This window comes from Sebastes fasciatus, chromosome 23, assembly GCF_043250625.1.
Source record: "Sebastes fasciatus isolate fSebFas1 chromosome 23, fSebFas1.pri, whole genome shotgun sequence".
In the NCBI taxonomy this organism is placed as follows: domain Eukaryota; kingdom Metazoa; phylum Chordata; class Actinopteri; order Perciformes; family Sebastidae; genus Sebastes; species Sebastes fasciatus.
The window spans coordinates 14,945,403-14,967,991 of NC_133817.1; the positions used below are offsets into that span (position 1 = coordinate 14,945,403).

At 41.1% G+C, this 22,589-nt stretch overlaps 1 protein-coding gene across 8 annotated transcripts in view; it reads left to right on the forward strand.

The window, feature by feature from the left end:
- atp2b1a (ATPase plasma membrane Ca2+ transporting 1a) overlaps positions 1–22,589 on the forward strand; it is a 143,961-nt gene that overhangs the window by 87,299 nt on the left and 34,073 nt on the right. For 6 of the 8 annotated variants that reach the window (XM_074625470.1, XM_074625464.1, XM_074625467.1 and 3 more), the window contains exon 1: positions 9,647–9,790. The exons of 1 other annotated variant lie outside the window; for it this stretch is intronic. The gene's annotated coding sequence lies outside the window, so the exon portion shown is untranslated. Of the gene's footprint in view, positions 1–9,646; positions 9,791–20,515; positions 20,535–22,589 lie in introns of those variants that run through there. One more of the 8 variants, XM_074625466.1, reaches the window with a different exon arrangement.

Genomic DNA, 22,589 nt, shown 5'->3' on the forward strand with positions numbered 1-22,589 from the left:
AAAAAGCTCTCTGCGCCGGCTTGAGGAAGCGAGCGCTTTTTAATGTGCCCCCTTTCTCTTTGCTGTGCTCTCTGCACAACATTCTGTGGGTTAAGCAAAAAATCCGATGTGGCACTGTAATTAAGTTGCCATTAATTGTTTCGCCTGGTCCCCGGTGGCTCTGCTCACACTTTGGGGGAAGAGAGCAGCAGATTTTTATTGGGCTGATGGGCTCCACGCCTAACTGAACAACTAAACAGTGAAAGCGATCTTTAATTACTGCCTGTTGTCGCTAATTGACCCAAAGTCACCTCTCTGCCAGGAAGCTAACTAGCCCTCACCGTGTAGCTGCACTTAAAGCCCACAAGTTTCTTCTCTTTTATAATGTGTCTCTTCTACCGTGTATAAACACCTTCAACTTAACTTTTGTCGAGCTTGTTTTCCAGCCTGAAACACACACACAAAGCTAGTGTTTGACTCTGCAATATTTCTGCCGTTTTTTGTATGTTTTGTTTTCCACGTCCGTTCCTGTTGGACCGGTGTTTTCCACGAGTCTAAATGTGGAATCTCAGGTGGTTTTTCTGCGCCTTGGCCCGTAATTGAATCAAGACTATTTATATGCCCTACATTTTATGACAAGTGAATGTTCACTGGCCTGAATGAAATACACTTTCCAGCCTCCGCCGCTAGCCCGAGCCAAATGTAAATACAGAAGATATCGACGGAAAACAGACCCATGGAAAACATGTACTAGAGGGCAGCGGCGCTACCCCCTCAATCCCTCAAACACCCTTCTACGGCTCCTCTATGACTTAACACAAGTTTATATGGTGAAGGCGTACTATAACCAGTCTCTTCCACTCACACACCCTCATATTGGGCTGGGTGGGTCGCTGTCCTGACAAACCTCAATGGGCACTTGAGGTGAATTATTGTTTGCGAGTGGAAACTTGGCCAGATAATCTCAACGCTGCTGGCTCAGGGCTGAGTAAGACCACTGTCTCCTTCCCTACACACACACACACACACACACACACCCTCTATGCACACACACACACACACACACACACACACACACACCCTCTATGCACACACACAACTTTTGTTTTCCCATCTCTATTTTCAGTCCACACTTATTTGCTGACTCTTTTACTCCTCGTCTGTGCTTTTTCTCTTCCTTTTCTACAACTTCTGTTTCTCTCCACGACTCTTTTTTCCCAACAACTCTGGCCTTTATCCTCCAGGCCGTTCACCTCTCTGTGGCTGCCCTCGCCGGTGCCTGCAGTAAATTCCAGGGGCAGTTGGAAACACAAACATGCACAAGCCTAGGGCGAGCCGCTCAGTCATGATAGACCCCTCCTTACCGCCACCGCACCTACCACCACCTCCACCACCACCACCACCACCTCTCTCTCAGCTTTCCCTTCACACAAGGGGTCTTTGTGTGTGCGACTGCTTCACAAGGTCTCACTTCAGATCTCCTCTTAGATGTTTACCTGCATCATGGGTGTAATTCATGCGTCTCCAGTTGCTTTGCCAGACTGTTAATCATATAATTGATGATTCCTCCAGCAGACATAAGCCAATATTTGGACTGATTACAGTATTTGTGGCAGACTAATGACGTGTTAGATAAGAACGGTTTGTTATTACAACGTGCGACACCCATCCTTAATATAAACTTTGTCTAATTGATGTAGCTACTGTCCTGCTTGAATAATAAACAGTCTAATGTTAACGCAGCCCTCTGAGGGCCCTGACTCACCAAGCCGAAGGTCGGCCACTGGACAGTTTGGGGCTGTCTGTGAGCGTCCGTCGGCCTAGTTTTTTTCGGTGTGTCCCACACCGTCGGCTCTAGTCTGCCCATGTCTTGAGTTTTTTTGTCTGATTCAGCATGTTAAATCAGTGGCAGTGCTTAAACGAATCAGCGCATAAGATGAGAAACGGACGTGAGGAAAGCAAGCCAACTGTTAAACGGGTATTTTCACAACAACATGGCCATCCGAACTGAATCTAAGTGGTGAGTGAGAGTGGTGTGAAGGTGGTCGGTAAACGCTGCTTCATTCCATGCACGTATCGTAACAACATCGTATCATATACAGCTTGTATATCCGCAGTCCTTTAGGTCTTCCGGTTTCCCCTTTTTTGAATGACGAATACAGACTACCGCCGCCTGCTGGTGTAGAGTTATTTCATCTCATGCAGGCGCAGAACGTACGTGGTAGTTGGCCGTCGTCGGCTGTAGACTTTGCGGTGTGTTTGAGTGCAACTTTCTGGCAAAGGCGATCTGAGGCGACCCAAAGGGGTCCACCTTTGTTGCTGCTAGTTCTTTGATGTCGTGTAAGTACGTCTTCCGACTATGTATTGATAACACGGCGCTGATACGCGAAAATGAACTATTTTATTTCTGTAAAAAAGCAAAACGATGGTGGGGGCGGCGGGCAAGTAATGTAATCGGTGTGTGCCCGACCACCGTGTAACACACACTACCGCGGAAAGCCTAATGTTGGGTTTGTGTGTCTGGGTCTTATCACTGTAAGGCCAAGAAGGTGACATGTTCTCCAAACTAAGAAACACAAGCAAAGAATTGGTTAACAGTTAATTATGTAATAGGAAAATTCTCACACATCATCAGCAGTCTTTCTCTAAAGTATGCAACACAATTTTTCCTCTTCCTCTTCAAAAGAAGGAAGCCCCCCCCCCTCGGCGTCTAAACTCTTTGCCAATGTGCTGAGCCAGTGGAAAATCCAACGTCCGTTCAAGAAGCAAAGCTGTGTAGAAAGATGGGTTGACCAAAGGAAGCAATATTCATACAGCGTGTCCTCGCTGATAGCGACCTGGTTGTGTAAGTCGACTAATGAGACATCTTTCCACTTGGCTCACATGATCTCCAAGTGCACCATAGGCATTTCCACCGCAGTCATATGTTTATTTAAAATTTGTTTAGGAAATAACTGATAATCTTTCTGTGGCTCATGATTTATATTTTCCATTCCCTTTGGCCGTTCCATTGTGCATTGTTTCTTGTGCAAACGTCTTAATCAGCTCACAGCAGCGCGCTATCTGAAACTGTGATAAGATGCCGAGTCCGCAACTAAAGTTCCTCTCTGTTAGAGCAGCAGACACGCTCACGCGGTGCCAGTTGCTAGACACTCTCCGACTGAACCTGCAATTATTTGTCAAGCTATCTCGTCTCTTGTTGTGTAGCGCTCTACCCCAGTAATTAAAGTTCTATGTTGGGATGAACACACACACACACACAGCTATCTTGTTTATTCTCAAATGTGACAACACAACTTTTTTTCTGCAAACATCTTCCTCTGTGAAATCAGGCGTTCTCTTTCAAGATAAATTAATAAAGCACTTCTGTTTTAAGTGTGTTTTTTAATGAATGCAAAAGTTACCCCGAAGGCAACATCCTCTTTTTGGGAAAGTTTTGGCGTGCCTCATCATTAAAAGCATACTCAAGACAGCGTGAACAACACATTAGCATGCACACAGGCTAATGACACTTGACATTTACAGTAGTTCACAAGATGCTCCAGAGCATATGGCAAAATTTCCACTGAGAAACTGAGTCAACAGCAAAGACTCAGACAACAGCTGTGGGGAAAATGATTGGGTTTCTGCGATTTAAAAAAAACAAACTTGTAAGAAGTTTTTTATGCAGAGCTTCATTTCCTTAGATTGCTGCTCTACCCTTCATGTTCTGATTTTTTTCCACAAGTAAATAATTCACTGTCTCCATTAACGAGTCAAAAGAGCAGACAGCTCACAGATTGTTATGTGGATACATGCAGCTAAAAGGTCCTCCGTGTGGGGCTTCAGCAGCTTGATCACTTCTGCGGTCCCAAAGTGTTTAACTGGATTGAAGCAGAGATTAAGTGGTTTCAACTGAACAAACAGGCTCTGATGACACAAGGCAGAATACCAATTTATTGTCTGTCATATTTAGATAAATAGATTTGACATTTTGGGAAATGTGCTTATTCACTTTCTGACAGACAGTTAGATGGTAAGATCGATATCACTCTCATGTCTGTCAGTTAAATGTAAGGCTACAGCCGGCAGCTGCTTAGCTTATCTTAAAGAGAAAGTAATATATTTAATCGCAATTAATCGCATGATTGTCCATGATTAATCACGGTTAATTGCAAATCAAACGCCCATTTTTTTATCCGTTGACAATGTACCTTAAAGGGAGATTTGTCAAGTATTTAATACTCATATCAACATGGGAGTGGGCAAATATGCTTGTTTTATGCAAATATATGTATATATTTACTATTGGAAATCAATTAACAACACAAAACAATGACACATGTTGTCCAGAAACCCTCACAGGTACTGGAATTAGCATAAAGTATATGCTCAAATCATAACATGACAAAACTGCAGCCCAACAGGCAACAACAGCTGTCAGTGTGTCATTGTACTGACTTGACTATGACTTGCCCCAAAACTGCATGTGATTATCATAAAGTGGGCATGTCTGTAAAGGGGAGACTCGTGGGTACCCATAGAACCCATTTCCATTCCCATATCTGGAGGTCAGAGGTCAATAGACCCCTTTTGAAAATGGTCATGCCAGATTTCCTCGCCAAAATTTAGCTTAAGTTTGGAGCATTATTTAGCCTCCTTCATGACAAGCTAGTATGAAATGGTTGGTACCAATGGATTCCTCAGTTTCTCTAGTTTCATATACCAATATCTTCACTCTAGCTTTAAAACTGAGCCCGCTACAACCTCAGAAAAATCGATTGCGTTAAAGAAATTAGTGGCATTAAAATGAATTTGCATTGACTTTGACAGCCCTAATATTAACATTCCTACCATTAGACTCTTGTTAAGTGCGTCCCCTGACTTCTGCAGTGTCTGAACAAGTAAGAGATAAAGAGGTAGGGGAGATAAACAGGCTGATGGACATCCAAAGATAGACGGGGAGAAATGGGCGACAACAGTGTCATGTTAGAGGGACATCTGCTCAGGGTGGGCCAAACACAAAGCACTGCGGGCTGCCAATCAGGAAGTCACCAAAAACCACAGTGGTGAACTGGAAAAAATGGCTGACGTAAAAATAGGTCTCGTCTCCGCTTCGGCACTTGAGGGTTTGAATGCCCACGGAGCAAAGTCTGTTCGCCCGTCCCAGCTCAGCTGAGGCCTGTTACTGTTGTCGGATGTACAATAAAAGCATTGAACTGCTGCTGTGGTGCAACGGCTCTAGTTTGAAGTTTGACAGCAGAAGATTGACTGACAGCGAAGAATGTGTGAAGGGTGTGGGGAAGCATATGTGACACCCTGACCCGAGTGACTGATGGCTGCATTTGCAAACACTGCTGAAAATTCCACCAATATTACTTTCATTTTTGTTTTTAAATAATGTCATTTGTTTAAATCTTTTTGTATCTGTGCATCTTGACTGATTGTTCCTCTTTCTGCTGTCGACTGAACCAACTTAGTTTGACTGACCAAATAATTGCACAAGTCAACTTACATAATTTAAGTTTTTTTTCCCCGTTTCTTCTCTTCCTCTTTCTTTCCAAATCTCCTTTCCACCCTTGAGTAGATCTGAGTCAACATTTTCCACCTTTTAAAATTGCACAAAATCGTAAACGTGTTGAACTTTTCCCCCCGTTTACAAATCTGAAGAGGGAAATGCTTCTGTACACTTAGGGCTGTTGTGTTAATGATAAATCCCATTATGACAAGACAGCAGGTATATTACACTGAGGTTTGACCTCAACCCGAGTTGTTTTCTGTTTATCATCTACCACCACTCGTGTCTTTATTAACCTAGGGTCATAGGCGCAGTTTGAACTTTAAGGTTAGGGGGTTCACAAAAAAATCTAGAGAGCAATGTAATGTGTACAACGCAGAGAGGTCTAATACATATTACACCCTCCAAACAGAATGCAACCCGAGCAAGCGTCAGTGACAAAATCAGCATTAAGCAACTGGCTTAGTTTACATATGCTACTGTTTGCTGTGTTGTATGTCATTGTCAATAAATATCACAGTATAAAACCTGTTTTCTGTTTAAAAAAAACACAAACGTCTGAAGATGGCAAGTACTACTCACCCATATTTGAAGTGGCTACCTATCTAGTCTGATCTTTGACCGCACAGCTGATAGGTACGTGGTTTGTTTACATGATGTAACAGAAGTGCATATTTAACGATGTGTGGACAGAGAGTGTCTGATGTTATTGGGCTATGAGTAAATAAAAAGACCAAAAATCTGTCTTATCTTATCTTGTCGGTTTCTTATTCTGTTAATAAGAAGACGCAACAAAGTCGATATTATTCCTCATGGCAATAAATTATTAGTTCTGCGTTATTATAAAAAAATATAGATGCATTTCTAGGGGGGTTCAGTGAGCATCCTGAACCAATGCAAACTGCGCCTATGCCTAGGGTCCACCACGTAGTCATAAAACTTAAAGGTCCCATATTATGCTCATTTTCAGGTTCATACTTGTATTTTGTGTTTCTACTAGAACATGTTTACATGCTGTAATGTTCAAAAACCCTGTGTTTTCCGCATACTGTTGGCCTGAATATGCCTGTATTTACCCTCTGTCTTAAACGCTCTGTTTTAGCGCATTTTGACGGAATTGCAACAAAATTGCAACAGGATGCGTTACCAGCAACAGCTTGGGTCAATGTGTTCTTCCTGTCAGCTGATGACATTCACATACACTGCAACCAGGAATAAACTGGGACACATTTAGAATGTTTACGTTTTAATCTGTGTAAAGGGTCTAAATATTGTATATTTGTGACATCACAAATGGACAGAAATCTTGACAGCTTGTTTCAAATGCAGAGTTTCTGAATACGGGCTGTTTGTATTTCTCTGTATATTGAGCATTTTGATAGTTTAACAGTATTTATAAAGCACCTGCTTTATAATAACAAAAAACATGAAAATCTCACTTTTTTTATAATATGGGACCTTTAAGATAAACGTAATTTGTCAAAAGACAGTTGCTTTACTTGCCTTTTGGTTTGTGCAAAGAGATGCCTGACATATGTATTCTGCATTTAATATTTTTAGTGCACCATAATTGTGAGGCAGATTATGTGGTTACTCTGTCCAGTATCAATGTGTTGTTTAATTTTTATTGCTTAAAAGAGGAAATGGTAAAGGAAAGATGGACCTCAGTGCAGTTCATTGCATTTTCACTGTCCCCAGTAACAGGAAGGCTGATTTGCCAAGTGTGTGACTCCTTCAACAGGACTAAAGAATTGCAAAGAATACAGGCATTGAATCCAGCAGCAGAAGAAAAAAAAAGGCACTACGTCATGGAAAGAATGACGTCAGGTTTGATTAGGCGCCTAGGGAAGAGCCTTGTGTGTAGTTTAGGTGGAGTTCATGCAGCACAGACATGCTGCAGTGTGTACTACTTTTCTACAGCATGCATCATTTGATGGAGGGTGAACTGTTGAATAATCCTGACCTGTTATTATAAAGCGACTCTGGGAGTAAAGAGGGAGAACGAGGGGCTCATGACGTAACCGTTTCCATAGGCGACTGATATGCCCGGCTAAGCCAATGGGAATCCACACCAGCCGGTCCATACCCATCCTCCTTTTGACGTACATCACATGTCCCCGGCGGTGTTGTGACAGAAAGGAACCAGGCAAGGCGAGATGAGTCCCCTCAACGCACTTCCGGTTTCGTCATTAACCACGTTGGGCTAGATAAACTGGTGATAGGAGATGGGAGATACATTTATTTCATTATATTCATTTAATTTCATTTCAAAATGAATTTCGAACATGTAGAATATAAAAAATAATGAAAAAGAGAATGATCATACCAACAAGTGGACAGTCAGAAACAAGTAGTATTTACATACAATAAAAAGCGTAAAAGAAAAATAAATTATCAACACTTGATGCCTTGATTTACATATTCGAAAAGAAGTATTAACTTATTTAATCCCACCCCTTCTCCATAAATCAATTATTAATTATTAACCAGCTTCCTTATTGAGCCATACATATAAATCTAATTATATTATCCTAAATTTGTCTCACTATAAATATTATTAAAGGGACTGTTTGTAACTTTTTACACGTATAAATCAACCGGGTCGGTTTCCCATGCACGCTCGCGTGTGGCTACGCTGTTCAGACTCCCTGTGGACACGTACCATCAGACTCCAACACAAACTACATGGAAGCACCAAAACCTCTTGGTTGTTTCTAGTGAAGCCCGTCTTGCAAAACAGTGTTGGCCGCGGTCGTAGTACGCGGGGGAGACCGTAGCTTTGGTCTCCAGGGCCGGAGTCTTTGCTGCGCTGCTCCTCTGCCTGCCTGCCTTCACTCATACACCGCGCTCGTTCTCGCTCCACCTCACATGCATGCGCGCACACTACACACTGCAGAAGAGTCAGTTTAGCTCTGAGAATATCTAGTGAATGTACATTGGACGTTTGTGCAGAAATAAATGCTGCAGCACCTCCAGACCAACAGAGGTTTTCCGTGTCTTGTGAAGTGACGGAGCTCCGCAGAGAGAAACGTGATCGTCTCCGATCGGGTGCCGCTATCTCCCTCCCACCGCGGTCGGAGACGATAACGTTTCTCTTCCTGCTTCATCCTCGGAAGCTGAAGCAGGAAAAGCCAACACTAGGATCAGCAGTGATTCATGGAGAGACCTTTGTCTGGTCAGCTAACATTACTGCCAAGCAGGTGAAATATAGAGTGATATTGTGTTTTTAGCTGACGTGTGTCGCCTCACTGTTTTGAGCGCTGCTCGTTCATGTCTATTTAGAGCGAGCACAAGCGCGAGCCCGGCGCTGACTTTCGTTGACATAACGGCCACAGGTGTCGCTGTTAACAAGCATTTCTGATTCGTTTTCTCCGTTTTCTCCGGGTACTCCGGTTTCCTCCCACAGTTCAAAGACATGCAGGTTAGGTTAATTGTGGACTCTAAATTGCCCGTAGGTGTGAATGTGAGCGTGAATGGTTGTCTGTCTCTATGTGTCAGCCCTGCGATGGACTGGCGACCTGTCCAGGGTGTACCCTGCCTTCGCCCAATGTCGGCTGGGATCGGCTCCAGCCCCCCCGCGACCCCTAACGGGATAAGCGGTTGCAGATGGATGGATGGACAAACAGTCCCTTTAAGTAAATAATATTAAATATTAATTAATGTGTTTTGGTCGGCACCTGTTATTTTTATGATGAAGTGATATTTTCTGAGATTATTTAGATAGTCTGCTTCTTGACATAGTGGCCAGTTAACCATTATTACGCAAACAGCTGTACTGCATGTAGCTTCCGGTTTAGTGGACGTGGGTTTTCCATGCGCTCATCGTAAATTTGTGTAAATATATATTTTTCCTTTTTTCCCTTTCCTCATAACAAAATTAAAAACAAAATGAAGAGAAAAATAAATGAAAGAAAGAAAAAAATAGATAAATAAAAATAAATAGATAAAAACAAACAAAAAATAAACAAAGAAAGAAATAAAAAGATAAAGAAAGAAAACTTAAAAATAAAAAAAAGCCAACAACTGGGCAAGATCAATATCATGTGACTGTGAAAAAAAAAGAATAAGATAAAATAAATATAAATAGGTAGATGGAAGTAAAAGAAATGATGGCTAAAAGGATGGTGTTTAATAGGGTGATGGATAAATGCGCTCATACGTGGAGGGTAACTATCTTGACTTTTGGTTGGGTGGTAGTGACAGCGCAGTGGGCGGGACTTTACCTCAGATCAGAGGAGAGAGTCTAGTCTTTGGTGAGACTGAGGGGGAGTTACAGAGAGAAAGGGACCTGGGGTGCTCTTCAGAGACAACGGAGTGAGTATTTTATGCTTGTATTTTCCTATACTATCGCGCAAAAACACCACAATAAAAAGGGAGCTGGTTACCAAGTGTTTTAGCTGTTGCATAGTAACAGTAACTCCTCATTTTTGAGCGTTGCTATGCTCCAACGAGGAGGTGGGTTAGTTAGCCAAAGCTAACATTAGCCAGTGTTATATCTTTGAGAGAGAGAGAGAGAGAGATATACTGACATTGGGCGTCTCGTTTTCCAACCTCAGGTAAGCTATTCAGCCAGGATGCCAGCTCTTTTATTCAGCTTGGTTCATTCAGACTCATGTACACACCTGGGTGAAGTTTACCCGACTTGTCAGTACCTTTTTGTGGGTTTGCAATCAGCATTTAAGGCTAACACATTGTGAGCTAGTGTGGGCTAACACTGTAACGCTAGGGGCACCCTCTCTGCTGTCGGGTTGACTGTCACTAGAGAGTAAAGATACAGTAAAATGTGTGTAATTTAGTGGAAATAAGGGTGTTTTAGCAACCAAACAACGTCTCCCCAGGGAGATCATCATCTGGAGGTGTTGTGTTGAATTATGCTCCCCTTGGATTTATGTGTTCTCCTTTATTTTATCCTGCTCTGTGCCTATTTTATCACATAAAAAAGCCTAAAATGTCATAGTAAAGGCTGCACCTTGTCGCTTTAAATGTACCATACCAGTAATTTTACAGTATAACGGTATTGTTAGTCGATTATGTATATTAATGTTGCACTCTTGACCCTTTTTTTTAATGCACATTATAATATAGTTTTCCAGGTTGAGTGCAGCAGCACTGTGAGCACCTTTTTATCACATAAAAAAGCCTGAAATGTCATAGTAAAGGCTGCACCTTGTCGCTTTAAATGTACCATCCCAGTTATCTTACAGTATAACGGTAATGCTCATACCCTATACTTCCCATCTACTGTAAGTCGATTATGTATCTATTAATGTTACACTCTTGACCCCTTTTTTAATGCACATTATAATATAGTTTTTCCAGTTTGAGGTTATCCTGAATCTAGCCGGCACCATGCCTATTTTATCGCATAAAAAGCCTAAAATGTCATAGTAGAAACCTACTTTATGGCTGCACCTTGAACGCATCCTTTCGCTTTAAATTACCATATCTTACAGTATAACGGGACTGTTTATTCTCTATTCTTCCCATCTATTGTAAGTCGATTATATATATATTAATGTTACACTCTTGACCCCTTTTTTAATGCACATTATAATATAGTTTTCCAGGTTGAGTGCAGCAGCACTGTGAGCACCTTTTGTGGTGTCTAGTTGAAGGGATCACTCCTTATCCAATTAAATAGCACCCGGTTTTGCTGCAGCGCCAGCAGTGTCTTCCTGCATGCGTTTATGTAATGACTTGTGTGATCCTACAGTGGGTTTTTTTTTTGCAAATAGTGTTGTATTTTTTTTTTTTTATCAAGCTTGTGCTTAAAGGGAATACACTGTGATTCAATGAGAGAAAGGTTTGCCAGGCATTGTAGTATTGTATAGTTATCATATTACATAATATAATGTCAGCTAAGCTATTCCATGGCCAAGCATTATAGTCAGAATAGCTTGATGTAATGACAGTTGTTGGCATTCAGTTTCAGTTTTAATAGTAATACGTCTGCATTTTCTAGATCTTACTATATATATTATATTTCATTAAAGCTGTCTAGCTCTAGCATACAGAGCTATAGAGTTTGTTCAATGATTCACTTAAAACCAGCAGTAACACTATCTGTCGCTGTGTCTGAGCCCTTTGAACTCAAGACTGTCGCTGTCACTCAAGAATGCCAAAAATATCCTTTCTTATACCGTGCTTTTTCATAATGGCAGACTGTCGACTGTAACTGCTCACCCTGAAGGATACGAGTCAGTATTTGTTGCACCTATTTTTGTAAATTTGTTTTTGGGAAATGGTTGTATCTCGGAGGCAAGATCGCTTGACCTCCTTTGGCTGTGTGGTTCGTAGTGTTACTTTACATTTCGAGGCCTACAACCTTTTCAAGACTACAACTCTAGGTTTTAATTTTACATGCACATGAGGTTAGTTATGCTGTTTTGTGTATGTGATTTCTACTAATCTAACATCATAGCTTGCTGTTAAAAATAAGTGCTGTTTGCTTCTCATGGCACGGGAGTTTTTAGCACTAGTCACACGGCGATAGTCACTGCGAAGTAATGCAGTATACTGAGTACACTTTCTTCCAGGCAGTTCGCGCCTGTCAAGTGTGTCCCTAACTCATCACAGATGACTCCCCCGGCCCTTACAGCTGCTTGATATGTCCACTGATTTCATTGTCATGCCCTGCACTTCAATTACAAGCATAGCCTCCAAAACATAAGTAATATTGTTAATAGCAACAATTGCTAACATTTGTCCTCAGTTCAGTCTGTATTTTTTTGGAACTGCCTTTTGTAAAGCATTATTTTATAGAGCAAGCCACTGTAGGTCATTAATCTAAGGTGACATTGACATGGAAAGCTAAATATAGTCTTTTTTTTCTTCAAGTACAATATATTTATGGTACTATTTACTTATGATGAAGTTTTGCTTATCTTTCTTTCTCTGTGTGGATTGTTAGTTCAAGGTTATTCCAGACAGAGGTTTTAGGTTACATTGAGTTTGACTCATTCATTACTACATTAAAATATGGCCTAACAAAGCAGTAGAAACAGATTACACAAGTATGACTAAAATGAATTTTTAAAACACATGAGTTAATGTCATAGTAGCAGTGAGATCAAGGGGGCTTTAATAAAAAAAAAAAAAAGGTAAAACTAATTGGATAAACTCTGATCCTGCGCACTAAAACAATTCTAAGGCACACACGCTGCAAAATATCATGAATTAGTCATCACAACAGCTGGAAGGTCTAACCATGCTAGGAGTCAGTCTAGCAGACATTTATGTTGGTTTTGGCATTTCTGGAAAGCTGGTGGGCTTCATGGCTTGACATGCCACTGATCAAAATTGAAAAAATAATAATAATTTAGAGGGGTAGAAGATGTAGCTGTCTTATTAGTGTCTGCATATCTCTATAGACTTGAAAATAACAATTTCCTATTAAAATGTATAGCCTTATCATGGAGTATATAAACATAAGCAATACTGCAAGACTCAAAAGTAGTTTGACTGTAATCATTGTAGCAGTTTTCTGAAACCCTGCTACCAGGCCAATGGAGAAAGGACAATGGCTACCATGTAATGCTGTCAATCAATTACAATATTTAATTGGATGATTGTCCATAATTAATCATGATTAACATTAATAATAAAATTGAATAATAACATAGAATAACATAAATCAATTAACAACACAAAACAATGACAAATATTGTCCAGAAACCCTCACAGGTACTGCATTTAGCATAAAAAAATATGTTGAAATGATAACGTGGCAAACTCAAGCCCAACAGGCAACAACAGCTGTCAGAGTGTCAGTGTGCTGACTTGACTATGACTTGCCCCCAAACTGCATGTGATTATCATAAAGTGGGCATGTCTGTAAAGGGGAGACTTGTGGGTACCCATAGAACCCATTTGCAATCGCATATCTTGAGGTCAGAGGTCAAGGGGACCCCTTTGAAAATGGTCATGCCAGTATTTCCTTGCCAAAATTTAGCATAAGTTTGGAGCATTATTTAGCCTCCCTCGCGACAAGCTAATATGACATGGCTGATACCAATGGATTCCTTAGGTTTTTTAGTTTCATATGATACCAGTATCTTCACTCTAGCTTTAAAACTGTGTCCGCTACAACCTAAAAATCGCAAGTTGCGTTAATGCCTTAAAGAAATTAGTGGCGTTAAAACGTTAATATTGCGTTAACTTTGACACCCCTACTACCATGTCATACTGGTGGCACCCAAGCCCCCAGGAAGAGCGTTGTGCTTTGAAGCAAATTTTCGTAGTGGCTTAACAGTGGAAATACAACTTCCGTGTCCGTCACGTGATGCCATTGGGCCAAAAAAAGACAATTTCCCATAGACTTACATTGGGAAAGAGATGTCTGTAACTTGCCGTTCATGTAAATGAGCCCGAGACGGAGGCTGGAGCGAGGGCTGGGAGGCGGGGTTAAAGGAAACGCTTCCTAGAACTCCATCTTATGAGTTGTTTTGTAATAATCATAATGACATTACTAAGAAAAATCACCTTCTCCCATCATGACAAATCCACCAGCAGATTCTTGTCTTGGGCTTTCTGGAGACACTTACATCACAGCAGTGGCTTAGTCACACTGAATGCAGTCTCACTGACAGTGAAAGCACAGATGGTTAGATTGCACCCCTCCTGAGGGATAAAGGTAGCCCATGTGAATGTAATTCTGTCTTAAAACACTAGTCTGATATTTATTATGACAGTCTTTGGGAGAAAAAAATAATGTTAACGTTTACAGTTTTGGCCGACATACACCGAATCAATTTGAAAGTGCTGTGTAGCAACCTAGCCCTAGCCAACATTAGCTTTCAGACTTAATTTACTTCCCCCTTAGTCTATAATAACATTTTGTGCATCGGCCATTACAAATTGCATTCCCTACCACAGGTCTCGGGAAATGACTTTAAAGCTCAACCCCAGTGCGTCCTGAAATTGTAATGGTAAGGACAGCAAGGTCAGACTGTGGCAGCAAATGGCAGGGCGGCAGGACCTCAGGCCTCTGAGCTGCTATGTAGAATCACACGTAACAAAGAACACACAGAGCCTCTCATCTTCAAAGTGCCTCCATGAAAGATGCTTCGTTTTGGAATATTTTCCATCCTTTGGACATGAAGGACGATCTAATGGCTATATAAAACCATCCCGATCTGGTTTTTCTTTCCTCTAAAGGAAAAATATATTATTTTCACAGTCACGGTTTAAATATGACTCTACCAATATTGAAAGTCTGAGACAAATCTAATTGATAGTTGGTACTAAAAATGTTTTATTGGATATTTCATCCAATAAAAAAGCATATTTTTAATGGTGTGAAAAAAACTGTCAGTCATAATTTTTAACAACAGAATTGTCTTTCAGGGCTCAGCAATGTTTGGAAATTGTTCAGCATGATTGCGCCATATGTCTTTTCACCATTTAGGGGCCATCACAGTAATTTTACTGCTCGATTTCTCTGTCCATTTGGCTCACCTTTCAACCGATTGTTGTGATATTCTTGGACGGAAAGGGTGACAAAAGGAAAATAGTCCCTGGGACAGATGAAAAACCGTTACCGGTATTGGACTCACACGCTGCGTTCGTTTCGGGGAGCATTGCACCTGTTGTCGGCTGACTGTCACTAGACTATAGTGCATACAGTAAATGTTTAATTTAATGAAAATAAGTACTGTCGTGTAGCAACCAACAATGTCTACACATACCCTTCCTCCATATATTTACTGTAGACTGATATTTACAGAAGAAAGAAAAGATATCTTCCGGCTGTGATTGGTTATTCCACGTCACATGACATGCGGTGCGCACTGCAGCGTTCCAAAAGTTGAACTATTTTTATCTCAGAGCGCAGCCGTTGTGCCATGATAAATAGGCACTTGGGAACGCTTGTGCGTCGCAACAGCTTCGTTCCCGTGTCGCTCCCGTGTCGCTCCCGCGTTTGAGCGCGCCTGCCGCTCGTCTACATTGACAACAATGGATTTGAGCGCACAAAAGATGCTGCAAATGTACAGCCCTTTACACAGACATCGTCACAAAGATTAGACATTGTACTGATGTGAAGAAACATTGGAATACTATAAACTTTGTGTGACATCTTACACAGTGCTGAAATGCTAAGTGGTTTACAGCTTTCACATCAGCTGTATTTTGTTGATTGCGACAATTTCATATTTAACAAGAACACACTTAATAGGAACAACACCTTCACTTCAGTGTTCAGGGGTTGAATGATTTGATCTTTTTTTTTTGACAGGCCCTTTTCATGGACATGTTGTGCCAACGTAATTATGAGCACTCTCCGCAGCAACCTGCTGGTCGCTCTCGATATGTCCAAACGCCCCCATTATGAACATTTTAGGGCATTTTTGTCGACCAAAAGCTAGTATTTATGTCTCCTCTGTGTTATGATGTCAGGAGACAAAATCCTGCCCCAGTTTCAGGCTAGCGTGTGTGTTTCACCTGCACGGATTTTATGTTTTTTGTATTGTTCCATCTGAAAAAACTGAGACAAGATATCACGGCTATTCTCTTCATATTCTTGGTTAGTACTTTACCCTTTTCTTTGCACAAAGGTTCAACAGCAAAAGTGCAATGCCTTATTTAGTAGCACGAAAACAGCTGCAGTGTTGCATGTCAGAAAATGTAATCTTTGATTTTGATGTGTAAAACGTATTCAACTAAATCAGTCAAAGCTATTGTGTAATAAAATATCCTTTTAAAAATATATATACATTGCACATCATCCCTAGTTAATCGGGATGCCCCTTTGAATCGGGTCAAAAAGATTATGATTTATTATTATTTTAGATTACGTGCCCCTCCATACATGAAGTAAGAGGAGCTGAAGAGGAAAAGTGTGTTGATGGTGACACCTCTGACTGTGCGTTCGTATGAAACTGGCAGCCTGACAGCATTTGAGAGCCGCGTCGAGGTTCCAGTCTGTGGGGTAGTGCTCTCCGCTTCGAGCCGTGCAGCACAAGGAGGGCTGGGTGTCTCTGCTTTGTACCCTCCACATTTACATGGCCTGACCCAGTTCAGCGACGGCTAGCAGTGGGGGGAGGGGGCAGTCTGGGGGAAGCTAAAAATACCACCCCTAGCATTAGGCAGCTCCATTGCAGAGGGATCCCTAGAATTGCCATCCTCGACTTGCATCGAGTTGTTGGCACGTAGAGGTTCACAAACTGCCAGAGGGTTTCCTTAGCGTGGACACAAAGACACAAGTATATGTCCGAGATGCCCGCCACCATTGTCCGATCCACTTGTTTCCACTTGCCACAGCCCTCTGGGCGGGGGATTTAGTGTGCACATGTGTGATAGCAGCCTTAAATAGCTTCAGTAGAGAGGAGACTTGCGACTTACAAGACTCTGGTCCTTGGGTACAACCCCCTCGTATTCCCACTGAGCTCCGGTTTTGCTGCTGTTGTGTGGAAAGGGTTAACCTTAGCCTCTGTCATTCAACCATACCATGCCAGCTGTTGGCTTGGAGATCCAATCACAATGATTTTCCACTGTTGTGACATGTGACCTGCTCCGCAACCCGAAACTGTCGCAGCGCAGCAAATGTTGGCACTGCCTTCATCTTGGCGTCGTCGCTGCTCGTGGGGTTAGGGGGTGTGAATGTGGGAGAGGGCTCATAGAGTAAGACATGAAGACAGGGAAATGGAGAAGGCAGAGAATTGCATTCATGACTGTAGGCTGCACATGTGCTCTGCCCATGTGGTACCCAAGGCCAGTGAAATATTCCTACTATTTTAAGATAAGTCATTCAGAGACCATTAACACATTTACAAAGCCACATGTTATTGCAAGGGGCAAGATGACATCCTTTTTACCAGTGACTCCTGATATTCACTTGTGCCTAATACTTGTTTTTCACAAAACAAAAAGGACAAGTAACTCAAAGGCTTGGTAACATAAACTCTTGTTCTTAAGCCGAATTCACACCAGGCAGCGGCAAAGTGCGGCTCGCCGCAATAATTACATATTTCTGTGGCTGGGAGGCGTATTCATGTGTTTCAGGCGGGAAGAAAATCTTTGTAACATAGGTCAACGTGTCACAGGCTGCTCGTCCTCTCTGGCAACACTTCGCCGCTGAAAGTTAACCTTTTTCCAACTTGGCCGCAGAATCAATCGGCTGCAGCTTGCTGAGCTCGGGAGCGGCTGCCGCAGCTTTCCATAGACATGGCATGGCAGCTCGCTGCAGGCCGCATTTTGCCGCTGCTGTGGTGTGAATTCAGCGTTCGATGTGAAAGGGTGTTAGGATTAGGGGTGTAATGATATATTGATCTGGATCGCTATATCGATTAAACGATCCAATATCATCGATGCAAAGTGAAAATATCAATACATATCGTCATCTTTAAGATATGCCTTTATTTTTAAATTCTTAACTGATAAAGAACATTTGAGCTTAAACATTAATACAGTTTTGATGGAATCTCATGTGGGACAGAAACTGACACAATACTCTCTTACACCGAAATCTTTTGAAGACAATTAATGTGTGAATTAGGATATAGTTCAGCAAAAATGTACGTTGGAATTTATTGTATGGATGACCCCCTAATCCAAGAGATGGCAGACCTGTCTTGTTAGTCATTGGGCAGCACAAAGATGTTGCATAACTGGCTTACTTTAGGATCTGACAACAGTTCTAACATAACAATGAAATGACAGGTGCGCCAATATGTCTGACTTGACTAATAACTGTCACTCGCACATGGTGTTAGAGGTGTAGTTTGCCCAGCAGTCCAATGCATCTAACTTGGGCTAAGGCGAGATGAAAGATTGGTTCGACATTCTCTGGCATATCTGTCCAAAAATATATTTTCATGGACATCAGAACAGTGGTGAAAATAATGATTGATCACATAGATGTCAATAGTTGAGCCAAGATATCAACAAGCAAGACCTTACCCTGAACCTGTGGTCAGTAAGTACAGTTATTCCTCTTCAAAATAGGGATTTCTGCGATCTCTCCCACCTCGGTAACACTGCCCTGCAATTATGCTGCGTAATAAATAATAAATTCTGTCCTGTTTTCCATGGCAGATGGCTCCAAATAGAATCTCAACATGTGACAAAATAGTTTCCAAGAAACTCAATGGAATAAGCTGCGAGCATTCATTTGTGCAGTGAGCAATAATAAAGGCTACATTTTCTCTCCTTGTGCATCTGCGTCCCAGTTTAAAGTCCTGACATATTTTGGATGTTAGTTTTGGAGTTGCATGTTTGAGGTCCTGTTTGCAGTTAAGACCGATGAATGAATGGTGTTCTCTCAAACACATTTTCGTCTTTGTTATAGCCAGAAATGCAGAAAGTGAGTAAAACCTCCCCAGAGATAACTGCGGCATTTTTTTTCTTCCAGACGAGGAAAAACGTCCCTGTCTGCCTGCACTGGTGCCTTTCTTTATGGATCACATGGCTGCGTCCAGGTTCTCTGTGCAGTGCGAATTATAGTCTGATGACATGGCTTTCCACCTTAAAGTACACTGTAATTTCCATACTAGAAATCAACCTCATCTTTTTGAATCTTTCCAATGAATCCAGTTTTGTCCCTTTTATTTATCAAGGATAGTCCCATTGAGATTAAAAAATCTCTTTTCCAAGGGAGTCCAGGCCAAGATGGCTGCATAAACAAGCACAAATGCCAGAATTTCACATATAAAAGCACAAATAATAGACAACAAAACCGCAAAAAGTCCTCCTTAAAACAGATTGGCACCTGCTCTACTTCAGCCTTTGTAATTGTATCGTGACGTCGCATGCTCGTAGCTCTGTGTTTCTGTTTCTATCTGAGCCGCACCAAGACAAATTCCTATCAACTTGGTGGACATGAATGAATCAGCCCCATTGTGTAAGGCTGATTAAAGCTGAATGGACAGCAGCCTCTCATTAGAACGGACTCTCCCATGTAGAGCACCATGGAGCTCCCTGATGCCGCAGATAGTCTTAATTAGATTAAACAGAAGGCTTTTCCTGAGGTAATCAGTCACTTGGTCCCTGCTCACTACGTTACCCCACCAGTCACACTGCAGGGAAGCTGGTGGGCTTTGGTGGCTACTGGGGATTTTTTTTCAATGACACACCTACTGTACGTTGTTTGACATGGCGGGATGCTGTGATACATTCTTCTGGGTATTTATTGAAAGGATTGGACTGTAATCTGGTTGTACGATAAGAGGAAATTACAGCCCTTTATCATGCAGATTGGCTTTATAGTGTAAGTAATTGTAATTTTCTACTCTGTATTTAGATCACCAAACTCTTCTTTTCTCATAGGAGTGATAGTCCTCTGTGGGGGTGGAGAGGGAGAAAGGGGAATTATCAAAACATTCTAATGATCAATATAAATCTAACAACATATAAACAGTCACAGTACAAAATCAAGTTGGTGAGTAATAATACAATACATGATAACAAATTAAAAGGTATTTAATTCTCTACAGAAGCTGGGATCATTTTAAAGTCGCACCCACGATTAAGTGACTTCTAATTTCATTTAGAGCATGTGTGTAATTTCCTCTACTTACCTCAGTATTAGTTACAGCCCCAAATACCTGTGTTATCAGTCTACAAATAATTAGCTTCCCTTTTATACAGGCACAGTGCAATTTAAAGTGTACCATAGAGTAGCTGCAGCCATATAAGACAATACAAACTAATATTTTTTTGAAATACAGTGGAAACTGTTTAGTGATCACATCTGTCAGAGTCAAATTGATCACTATTAGCAGATGATTATTATATCAAATTTATGTTGTTGTTCTTTATTTCTCATGCAGATTATCATCTAATTGACATTTGTGTATTTATTACATGAATAGAAATTTATGAAACAGACCGCTTCGCTGTTTACTGGCTCTCAAAATCTTCTGCCTTTTCCCTCACCAAGGGTGGGGCATTGCTGTTTTTGGCCAGCTATACGCCACCACAACGCGGGGAGCACGTGCAGATGAACGGCACCCCAATGCCGGGGCTTCTCGCTCGCTCACCCAGTGGGCGGCATGGAGGAAGGCTGGCGCTGTTTGTCTGCATGTGTTGCCCGTGCTGCGGCGGTGCCGCAGAGCCAGTTGAGGTTTGGCAAAGTTTCACTTTTCAACCACAGGTGCTTTCCTCGTGCACATTCATTTTTCATAGAGAGGAAATTACTTTCTTTTTCCCGTCATGATTTCGACGTGCACACGGCATCAGCCTCAGGTATCCAGCCGGAAACTGACCGTCCGTGAGGCAAAGTATCTTGGGATTAAAGTAAATAACAAAACAAAAATGCAGTTTACGTTAGTCTGACGTAGTTTTAAAATGTTTTTCCTTATGTTGTCATGAATGAAAAGACCTAAAATGAACACTGTAAGCGGACTACTTGATTACTATAAGCAAATTATTGAAAGAGCATTTTTATAGGAATGATCCTGTCCCAAGCTTTGTGATCCATATACGCGGTTGATCACTGTAACCACGATCACTATACGCGGTTTCCACTGTAATTTAAATGAGAAAATGCTTTGTTTTTGTTAAGCAGTTAGAATTTTGTTGTGTGGTTTACAGGGCTCACAACTGTTTAAGGTCCGTATGTAGGTTACCTACTCAACAGCAAATGAGTTCTGACCAGTCATTAAGCTTGCATATTATGTGCATTAAAGTAGTTAACACATATCGTTCAGCCAATCAGAAACGAGTATTTGCTTAAACCACAGCTGAAAATATCTGGAATGATTATTATCAGTTTATACTGTGGTTATTACTTACTGCTATTTTTATTATTATTGTTCTCAGTGAGTCAATTAAAATCCAACAAAGGCAAGAAACAGGGAGATGCTGCTGCTGGAGGCCTTAACTGTGAAACGGCTGCAAGCAGAGTTGAGTTTGTATTAGCAGGAGTAGATAAACATTGCAGAAGGGAAAGGACTACCTTTAAATGTTTTCTGCAGGAGAAACCCTGGGAGCAGCTCATAGCAGAGTGATTACTGAATGCTAATGCTCCACTCTGCTCACGCACTGAGAGCAGAGTGCACATTACTTGATAAGAGTTTTGTCCCGATGACAAAATTATTATTATTTTATTATAACTCAAGTGCAGCTAATCAAAATCTGTTGGCAATGGCCGTAGGCAGTTTTGCAAATGACTTTGCTACTTGTCTCAACAGCCAATTGGTTTTGTCAAAGAGTTTCAATGTTTGCTCTTATGCAGCAGTGAAATGTTTCAGTAAAAGTGTCTAGTGTGCTAGTGTACTCTGTGATAAAGGAAGACAGGGAAAGAACATGCTACATTGATTGAAAATGAGTAATCACAAATGTCAAAAAAGTCCACACAAGAATATGGTCATAGAGTAAGCATCATAGTTAACATATACAGTAATAGGCTGATTACAACAAAGGGGAACTACACAGTAGTGTTGTCAGAAGTATCGATCCATATCGATACTGAATATTTTAAATGGTTTCAATACTCATTTCCACACTATCGCTTTCTTCTCTCTCTTCTCGCTGACAGTGACTTGACACAAACACCGCTATTTATTTTTTTAATAAAAACGTACAATTTGATGCCTTCAATGTTGTGTCAATATTTCCTTGTGTTATCGAAAATGGTGTTGAATATAATTTTTCATATTTTTCAAGGTATTAGTGTTATGATACTGGAATTTCTAACTTTAAAACAATACCTGGAAAAATACAGATTTTTCTATACCACGGGGAAACATTGAGGCATAAAAGTTTTGTATTTTTATTAAAAAATAAATAGTGGTGTGTGTGTGTGTGTGTGTGTGTCAACTCGCTGTCGGAGAGAAGACAGAGCAGAAAGCGATAGTGTAGAAAATGAGTATTGAAACAATTTAAAATATTCAGTATCAACACTACAAGGTATTGTATCGAAGTTAGAAATTCAGCTAAACAGCTACACAGATGCTGGTATGGCAATGAAATAAAAGTGTATCTTCCATCTATAGACACCAAAATGAGTATATAAATATGACTGGTATTCTGACAAAAAATCTTGAATCCTTGCGTTGGAGGCCACCTAAAATTGGCTCCTTAACATTGCTGGCTTGCTTGTGAGAACACTGCTCTAATGAAAAATGAAAATATGATGCATAATCCAGCCTGAGTGTGTCATAAAACCTGAAATGAA